Raw genomic sequence first — 10,235 nt, 5'->3', positions numbered from 1 at the left:
AAAGCTATTTGTTGTTGGTACAATATTTTCTGTTTAAATGATTTACAATAATCAAGGGGCCACCGACTTCTTTTTTACGGTTCATATCATTCAATGTATTGTTCAAGGTAAAAAAAAAGTTAGGACCTCATGTCAAAAAAGAATAACATCATCGTGTTAGAGGCAATAAAATGTCGATTGTTTAGGTTTTTATCAAGCAACTTGATAACGGATTGGTAAATACCATAAAACAAAGTTGATGACCCCATTATTATTTTACATATCAATTAAAATGGAAATTCATGTTCCAACAACATAAGGTTTTTGTGGGAAAATCTATAACGGAGAAATTTCAGTTGAAAGGATTTTAGACAACTTAAAGAACATTTTTGCGTCTTTTAACTGCTTGCTACATGTTCTATACAAATATTCTTTTATTTATAAAGAATACAATTAGTATTATTTCAGACATTACAAAAGAGAAAATGCGATTTTTTGTTTTCAATTTTCAGTTATATTTAAATGCAAAATTATACCACAATCTGTGACATAGCCAATTTACTAGTTTACTAAACTCACAAAAATACTGAATCCAAAACGGAAAGTCCTTAACCAAATTGAAAAATCAGAAGCGCAAACACATCAAACGAATGGATAACAACTGTCATATTCTTGATGTGGGAAAGACATTTTCATTTTGTAAATTCATAAATTATAAAGAAATTTAGGTTTCAACACCCTTTCGGAATGTTGAACTTGGGTTGATTCGACCAGTTTTATATACATTTGTATGTTCTCTATGGTCATATAGTTATTTGAATATGATGGTTATTATTCGTCCTTGTGTTTCATCATCTTAGCTTTCAGCGTCTCCCATGCAGTGAAACCTGAGAAATAGTGCATGAAATCGTCCTATTGGTTTTTCGTTATTTTGTTGTTGTGTATATAGTTGTTTGTTTCTTTATACTTTTGCCATGTCGTTGCCAGTTTGACTGATGAGTTTGAATCTCTCTTTGACATATTTAGCCTCTTTTGTAGACGGAACACGCGTCTGATATAATCATTTAACAGGTATATTTATTGATTTACTTAAGTATTCTACTACCACAATTGTATAAAATGAATTGCATATACATTTGTACGCTATACTTATCTGTTTTGTATTTGACACTTACATGCTGAAAAAAATCAAATAAATAATTATAAAATAAAGCATACAATTCAGCAATAAATTAATACAACGTCAATGGAATTAGTTGAATAAGTAGTAATGTGAGAGAAGAACATTTTAAGATGAGAGTTTGTTATGTTAGATTATTAAAAAATATTTATGTCAATGTTGATATGGGATATTTGTATGATTTGGTGCCTTATGATAAAGAATGTCTAAATCAAATTTGGCTCATCATTCTCAAGACAGTTGACGTAAAGACGATATAATCATATTTTTGTATGTGCTCTAGGTCTTATACATTATATAGGTTTTATACATTTCTACTAGGTTTTATCATAGGTTTTATACATTTCTGCTATGGGTATTTTCTATGAAGGTTAATCTAGAAAACAGCGAATTTCGCCGTGACGTACACAGTTTACATATGACTAATTATTTGAACATTGATTTGGTAGCTTCTACCTCTTTTGTAAAGGAATGGACGTCTGACATTGAGTATTGTAATGTTATGTGTATTTTTTACTTCACTACACTAATCACACCTTATTTTTTTGTAAATTAATGTAGAAAATCAAGACATGCAATTTTGGGTTTTTTAAGACATGCCGCGCGTCTTACATACATCATATGCATGGTATATTAATGTTTATACTTTACACCTTTGTTTTAATATCTTCATATAATGAACTTCATATATGATGTATATATACATATGTATATTCAGAAACAAATTATACCAAAACCAATGGAATTTACTGAATGAATAGTGAAGGTCAATTTACAGTAAATTGGATAAGTACAGCGACATCGTTGGCTCAATGTAATTTAACTGAATATCGAAAAAAAATGCATTTATCTTTTCTTATTTTTGAAATATTACTGATTAAATCAATTCAAAATAGATAAATATTTATAAGAAATCACATAGACGAAAAACGTTCCTAAATTTGTTTTTGAATTTTCCAATCGCAAATGTCTATTCCATAGATTTTTCTTTATAAAAAGCTATTTGTTGTTGGTACAATAATTTCTGTTAAAAAATGATTTACAATAATCAAGGGGCTACCGACTTCGTTTTTACGGTTTACATCATTCAAAGAATTGTTCTAGGTAAAAAAAAATTAGCACCAAATGTCAAAAAAGAGTAACAGCATCGTGTTAGAAGCCATAAAATATCGTTTGTTTAGGTTTTTATCAGGCAACATCCCTAAGCCGTATTTGGCACAACTTTTTGGAATTTTGAGTCGTCAATGCTCTACAACTTTGTACTTGCTTGGCTTATAACTATTTTGATCCGAGCTTCACTGATGAGTCTTATGCAGACGAAACGAGCGTCTGTCGTATTAAAATATAATCCTGGTACTTTTGATAACTTTCAACATAAAATGTTCCTATTTCGGGAAAAACACCAAGTACTGCATTTACTATTACTTGTTCTTATTTTCTTTACTTTTGTCAACTAATCACAATATACTTATCTGTTTGGTATATAACACTTACCCCAACCTGAAAAATAAATCCAAATTAGTTTGAAGTATGAGGTGTAACATAAGACAATCATGATACAGCAAAAGCAGTTTACGAATTTTACTAATACGTTCAGCATATTGTTTTGAAGTGTATTGTTTTACTAGAATGTGGTTGCTATTAACACGAAGCTGAAATAAGATATCAATTAAAGTGGTGAACATGAATATCCCCTTTAAAAAATGTAAATGGCTGTTAAAACCTTATCATTTTGTCTTTTGGAGATCAATTTTTAAAGTTGTTTTAATATTTTTGAAAGACAGAATGATGATGGATGCATAATGTATACAATTGCCGAAATTTTTCTAAACATACGTATACTACACACTGGTACAATGTAGTATGCAATGTAACGTTAAACGCGGATATGTATTATATTTAATTTCTAAATAGAGTTATTTAAGTGTTGATGATAAATAACAACCTAAAATTGCAGGATTTAAAACATTCTTTTGTTATTGAGAAATGAGAAATTATAAGTGTGTTGTTAGACATACATCATTTGCGTTTAATTGATTGGGTACTACAAAACATACATATTATCAACATACTATTGTATTGATAATATGAGTTGCTTTTGCTGACCATTTATTGATGTTTAGGTACTGACTGCATAGACAAAATAAGGACACGCAAGAGTGTGACATAAGGACCAAAATTGAATATTTGGAACGTAACTACCACATTTAGGTTTACACCAACCTGCATAAATAAGCACACGCTTATACACAGGCAAAATTGCAACGCATGTTTACCAGGTGTTCTTGAAAACGTATTGTAAACATGCGTTTCACCATATGTTTACCATGTGTTTTGAGTAACAGGTGGTAAACATGTGTTTGAAACCATGCGTTTCCCATATGTTTGAAAAACATGTGGTAAACATGCGTTGATGAACGCATGTGAAACACATGTTTACAAAACACATGAGAAACATACGTTTGACCATATGTTTACCATATGTTTTAAGAAACACCTGGTAAACATGCGTTTGAAAACATGTGGTTTACATATGTTTGTAAAAACACCTGGTAAACGCATGTTTTGAGTAACACCTGGTAAACATATGTTTAAAAACAGGTTGTTAACGTATGTTTTGAGTAATACCCTATAAACATATTGATGTTTAAAAACATATGTTTTCAGATTTTATATGATTACTTAAATTAAGGGGGAAAGCATTAAACTTCAAAAAGAGAGGGTATGATTATTTTTTTCTGACTCAGAAGTTTTTTTTTGCACACAGTGTGTACAAATTTAATTAGTTTTTCGACGCTATCAATCAAATTATTTTGTCAAAATTAAACACTATTATGTATGTGGGAAATCCACATTCAGAATAATATTTTTGTCATCTGCTTGACTGACCAGAATATATTTTTTTTCATCAAATTGGGTGTCAGATTTTTTTTTTAAACACTCCCCCCCTTTTTTTTAAGTTAAATGGTCTCCCCTTAGTAAGTGTCAGATTGTCTGAGGTAGTTTCTGTCTTGTTCAATGAGGCTCTTTAGAATTAGTGGAAAGAAGCATTTTATCATGTTAAAATCAAGACAAACAATAGTCACTAAATTATGTTCCTCTAATCTGCCAAAGCATGCTACTAGAACAGTTGTAACTCTTGAGAATAAACGTCCTTCTCAATTTCTCTTTTCTATACAACATGACCAACTCAAACACTGTCACTATAAAAAAAAATATGACAACTAATTTTATCAAACTACTACCACATAAAAGAAAAAAGAAATGTCAGGCGCAGATTTAGGCGGGGGCGTGGCGGGCGTGCGCCCCCCCCCCCTCCCTAAAATTTGCAAAGCATGGGTTGACTTCAACATATTTAAGTATCAGAAGAGACCATTCCATGTTTTTTAACATTCAAAGTATATAAAACAGTCAGTTTAACAGAATCAACATGATTACTAATCAACTGACCTACGCTTTATTAAAGTTATTATTTCAAACGGGAAGGTGTCACACGCGTAGCTGCATTTGATGACAAGTATAATAGGTTTTAGCAGTTAAAGTAAATACAAATGTTATATTGTATTTCCGGTTTTTATAATCAATTTCTTTGATAAATCGTAGTTCCAAAACATCCCTTACTCACTTTCAAAATTTCATCATGATGCGATCAAGAAAACAGTCGGCAGGTGAGATTCTTTCATAATATCCGTAATGAAAGATAGTTTTTCAAGCGGAAGCTTAGTTTATTAATTTGTATCTCTGTGTCTATATTTGTTTCTCACCTGCAAACCTAAAAATTTAGTCGAATTCTGTACCGTATTACATGCTTGGCATCCCAAGAAAATAAAGATATCTGCGTAAATGCATCTCATTCTGATTTTAATTGTTTTTAGCGAACACAGTAAAGTCTGGCACAACCTGCGAAAATCAAAAGAGTAAAAAAAACCAGATATTATGGAAGGACAATTAAAAAATAAAAAATCTCTGGTAAAAGTAGAAATTTTCGTTTGCAAAATATATTGGTCAGGTGAGCAATTGTGAACTGTCTCGTCTCACTTTGCGTCCGTCTATCTGTAGATTGTTGTCAGACCTGTGTGGATTATGGCCGTTTCATTTTGAAACTTTAATTTCTTGCTCATTTTACTGCACAATAGTTCGAAATATCTACATTTCACCCCTTTGGAAGAATATTTTAATAATTTTACCTAAAAAAAACTCCAAACTTTTTTCGCCTCCCTCCGCTCGGCGAATAGAAAACTTTGCCCCCCCCCCCCCTAACTGAAAATCCAGGATCCGCCACTGAATGTAACTAACTAATTGAATAATAATAAATACAAGGTTCTGGATGAGGGTCCTTTATATCTTTAATTTTCAGACCATTAACATTTTCTCTGTTTCTTCATTTATAATGTGTCCTTTACTTTCAATAATTTTCAATATTCAGTTTAATTATAATTTAGAAGTTGAACCCCATGATTCTCAAATGTTCTTTGTTCTATTTTTTGCATTTTTACTCTCCTCTTTCCTTTCTTTATTTTTTCTCATTATTCTGCACTTTAATTCGTCCATCATTCTTTATTCTTTCCTCCCGAAACGGTTTCCAGACCCTCACTTTAGCAAATGTACGCGAGTACGCAAACACGGAATTCTCACCGTTACCATTTTGTATACTATGACGCAATACTATGGACGCTCACGAGCTGCGGATGGAGGTTTCAATTTTTTTAAACTAACTGCAAGAATGGACAGAGTCAGAGATATATGGTATAAACAACTCTGGTTGTTCAAACTGATGGCCAAACCGATTAACAAATAAATGGAAATAGATAACTTGTAGATTCACTGGAAAAAACCAGGGAACGATTGAAATGAAAGTCAACGCAACGGAAAGTGTTTTTGTTTTGATTGGTGACTTGCCACTTGGAAAGCACAAAGAAAGGTAAAAATAAATTTATCATTCACATTTTTTAAAATGGATTTTTAAAGCAGAAAGATGTAAGCATTAAATTCTCTCTGTGTCGACCATGTACCGCCACACCGTGCACATCGTCCATAGTCCATACTCTGTAAATAATTTAAGACATCTTCCATACTTCATGTACTTCAACTTTCAGTTCCATTGAGCATGATGAGTTTATATCATAAAACATAATAATACAACACTATCCGACATATGAATGGTATCTGGGAAAAAGGGGGGGGGATACTTCCTATATTACTTTTATATTACAAATATGCCAAAAATTAGGGTTGCTGTTTCATGCCCTGCTGGGAATCTGTGTCCGTCCGCCCTGATTCCGGTTCGCCCTAGTTTCTGTTCGCCCTAATACCTGTTCGCCCAGAGTCCGTTCGCCCTGATTTCAATTTTTAGTAAATAGTGTTGCGTTGTGTGTACATGTATATAATTGAATGTGTTGAAGTCAGTCTACAATTTGGCCGAATATTTGCGATTTATCATGTTGTTTATAGCTAGCTGCTACTAGGACTAGGTTATAAGTTTCTGTACATTCACTATCAAATTGAATTACTCTTAGTAAAACAAATACCAAAAACACAGTCACACTGCTGTACATTGATCACTTGTCATCGGTGTTTTTATCTATCCAAGCTGACTTTTTTTTTGGAGAAAAATGTTATTTTCATTATAATTAATCCATCAAAGAAAATTCATATAACAATCAGAGATATCAAAGATTTCAAATGATACCTTATCAGCAATCAAAATTCAATCAATAGTAATAAAAAGTAATTATAAAATAAAGTGTAACAATGTCAGAACTGACACGAATACAGCACAAAATTGTGATACATACATGTATATACTTGCTGTTCGGTGTGAGCCAAGGCTCTATGTTAAAGGCCGTACCTTGACCTATAATTTACATTTATAAATTGTTATTTTGATGGAGAGTTGTCTCATTGGCACTCATACCACATCTTCATATACACATGTAACTTAAAATTTCAAATTCCTTAATCATGTTAATACATGTAAATGTATTATGTTTATTGCCCAAAGATTGACATTAATTGACAAAATCAGAGATGCAATATAACCAGTTCATTCATTAAAATGTCGTATTGATCATATTGATTTGAAATGATGCAGAAGAACATTAAAATAATTGATGAAATGCTTTTTATAAAGTCATATTTTTTAGGGCAAATCTGTTAGTCTTATTTTGAAATGTCAAAGTGAGGCAATTTTGCCAGTTACATGTATCATAACTTCCTTTTATCATGTTTATGCATTTAAACATTTTTCTTTTAGCATTTTTAAAGAAAGTACAAGCACTTAAAGAAGTAGGGGAAAATAATCAACAAAACAGAAGTCATTAGAGGCGATGATTTCTATATTTATACATGTATCTAGACTAGTAGTGGATTTGAAAAGTGCTGTATTGATTCATGTGCAAATAAGGAGCAGCAGCCAACATGGCCAATGAAACATTGCAAATGTATGATTAGAGGTATGTCATGAAAGTTATGTTTAAGTTGTTTAAATATTTTTTTGTTTTCAGACTTAGGGACGACATCAAAAGTTCAATGTACAATGTAGGATAAAAAACTTACTTCACATAGTTTTTTCACTGACCCCCACACCCCCCTCTTAACTTAATTTGGGAAAAATTGATTTACCAATAGGGATATATATGTAAATATCGATTTTAGATATACAAAACTTGCAGAATTTTAAACCCCCCACCCTCAAACTATTTGATTTAAATTTTTTATCCTACATCAATCTTTTGATGTCGTCCCTTACATGTACAATGTACGTACATGTACAAGTAAATGTTGAGGACATAGAGGTGACATTTTTTATTCTTGGGTTAGTTTGAAAATTAACCATGTTAGCAGTAACATACTATTTATTTTAATTGGAAGCTCTCTTTACAATCAAGTATAGAAATCTATGAAATTTAAACACAAGGTTAATGACCATAAAAGGAAGGTTGGGATTGATTTTGGGAGTTTTGGTCCCAACAGTTTAGGAATTAGGGGCCAAAAAGGGCCCAAATAAGCATTTTTCTTTTTTTTCGCACAATAACTTTAGTATAAGTCAACAGAAATCTATGAAATTTCTATGACCATAAGGTTTAGGACCACAAAAGGAAGGTTAGGATTGATTTTGGGAGTTTTGGTCCAAACAGTTTTGGAATAAGGGGCCAAAAAAAAGGTCCCAAATAAGCATTTTTAGCTCACTGGGCCCAAAGGGCTAAGTGAGCTTTTCTCATCACTTGGCGTCCGTTGTTGTCCGTCGTCATCGTTAACATTTTACATTTTGAACTTCTTCTAGAGAACCACTGAATGGAATGAAACCAAACATGGCATGAATGTTTCTTATGAGGTGCTGACCAAGTGTTGTTACTTTGTAGCCGATCCATCATTCAAGATGGCCGCCAGTGGGGGACTTAGTTTAACATAGGACCCTATGGGAAATGCATACAAATGACTTCTTTTAGAGAACCACTGAATGGAATGAAACCAAACATAGCATAAATGTTCCTTTCTTAATGAGGTGCTGGCCAAGTGTTGTTACTTTGTAGCCAAATTTTATCTTTTTTTTTTATATGATTTCAAAAACCCAGGTAGAATCAGGTGAGCGATACAGGCTCTTGAGAGCCTCTAGTTTTTTCTGGTGTAATGATTTTGAGCATAATAATGGTCCTTGGTCTTACAAAATTCACTTAAATAATTAGTTTTCAACACTTTGATTTGATATTTGTTATATAGTTTACACATGTTACACCATGACAAGTTATACTGTGGATTCATTTATTTTTGTGGGTACCAATTTTCGTGGATTGAGGAAAACTTACAGGTTTGTGGATATTTAATTTCGTGGTTTTGCTGAAGTCTGCATACAAGCCATAGGAAAAATTGTCATTCGTTGAACTTTTAATTTCGTGGTTCAACTGTTCACACGAAATCCACGAAAATTGGTATCCAACGAATAATAATGAATCCACAGTAGATAAAGTTAGAAATATGTTCCAATACAATGAAATTTAACTGGTAGGGGACTATATTATAAGTAATATGGTTAGCTATTGACCCCTACAGATCCATAGAGGGTTAGTGAAATCCATAGGGGGCCAGAGGCCAAATCCCCTATTAATTTTATTCACCCTCTATGGATCTGTAGGGGGTCAGTAGTTAACCGTATAACAAATTTATCGGACACGAGACTTTTGTTCTGCGTTCTGTTGAAAAAATTAACAATGAAATACAACAACATTAATAGATGACGTCACCATTAACGTGTCATGGACCTCTTATGAAACTGACTAACCCCAAACTGTCTCATAGGGGTCACCACGTGACGGTGTTTAACCAATCACAACGTGATAATTCAGCTGTGGTCCGATAAATTGTAATGCAATACTGACAGAATGCTTGTAAATATACAGATGTTCATGTATCACTGTCAGTAATAATAATATTAACCTTAATTTGATTATTTTGCTTGTTTTAAAATCAAAATATATTGATAGTTAGTTGCTGTTATTATAAAATTTGCATCTTGCATTTATTTCAGAATCAGCCATGGAAAGAAACTGTTAAAAGAAGAAAAAAAAGATGAAGAAATAGACTTTAACTTTTGTTACATATATGTACATTTGATTATACTGTTAACAAATTTTTAAAATATATTCTGTTACCAAAGATGAGAATTTATTATCAATCATGCCATTTTAAGAAAACATAGGTATAGGAAGATGTGGTGTGAGTGCCAATGAGACAACTCTCCATCCAAATAACAATTTAAAAAGTAAACCATTATAGGTTAAAGTACGGCCTTCAACACGGATGTATAGAAATGGGTTTAATTTTAAGCTGATGGGATGGTTAAGGGGTTCTTATCTTAATGATATAATTTGTAAGCGCTCTTAAAAATCCTTAAAAAACTCATGTCAAAGTGCAAACTGTAAAGCTGTAGATTCTTTATTGATTAAAACATCTGCATTCAGACGAAATGCGCATATGATGCAATAGAATTGATACCATGAAAGTTTTATTTCAAAAGAATAATTCACATCATGACATGTTTTGTTCATATATCCTACATGTTATTAGAACACCTCAGTTA

At 32.1% G+C, this 10,235-nt stretch overlaps 1 long non-coding RNA gene across 1 annotated transcript; it reads left to right on the top strand.

Moving 5' to 3' along the window:
• The first annotated feature begins 3,439 nt into the window (after positions 1-3,439).
• On the top strand, positions 3,440-9,811 carry LOC143052837 (uncharacterized). The gene is made up of 3 exons (XR_012971267.1): positions 3,440-6,080; positions 7,413-7,611; positions 9,684-9,811. It is a non-coding gene; the product is annotated as an uncharacterized LOC143052837 (long non-coding RNA).
• The last annotated feature ends 424 nt before the right edge of the window (positions 9,812-10,235 follow it).

The sequence above is a fragment of the Mytilus galloprovincialis genome, chromosome 11 (assembly GCF_965363235.1).
Source record: "Mytilus galloprovincialis chromosome 11, xbMytGall1.hap1.1, whole genome shotgun sequence".
Lineage (NCBI taxonomy): Eukaryota > Metazoa > Mollusca > Bivalvia > Mytilida > Mytilidae > Mytilus > Mytilus galloprovincialis.
This window is presented reverse-complemented; position numbering and strand designations above follow the sequence as displayed.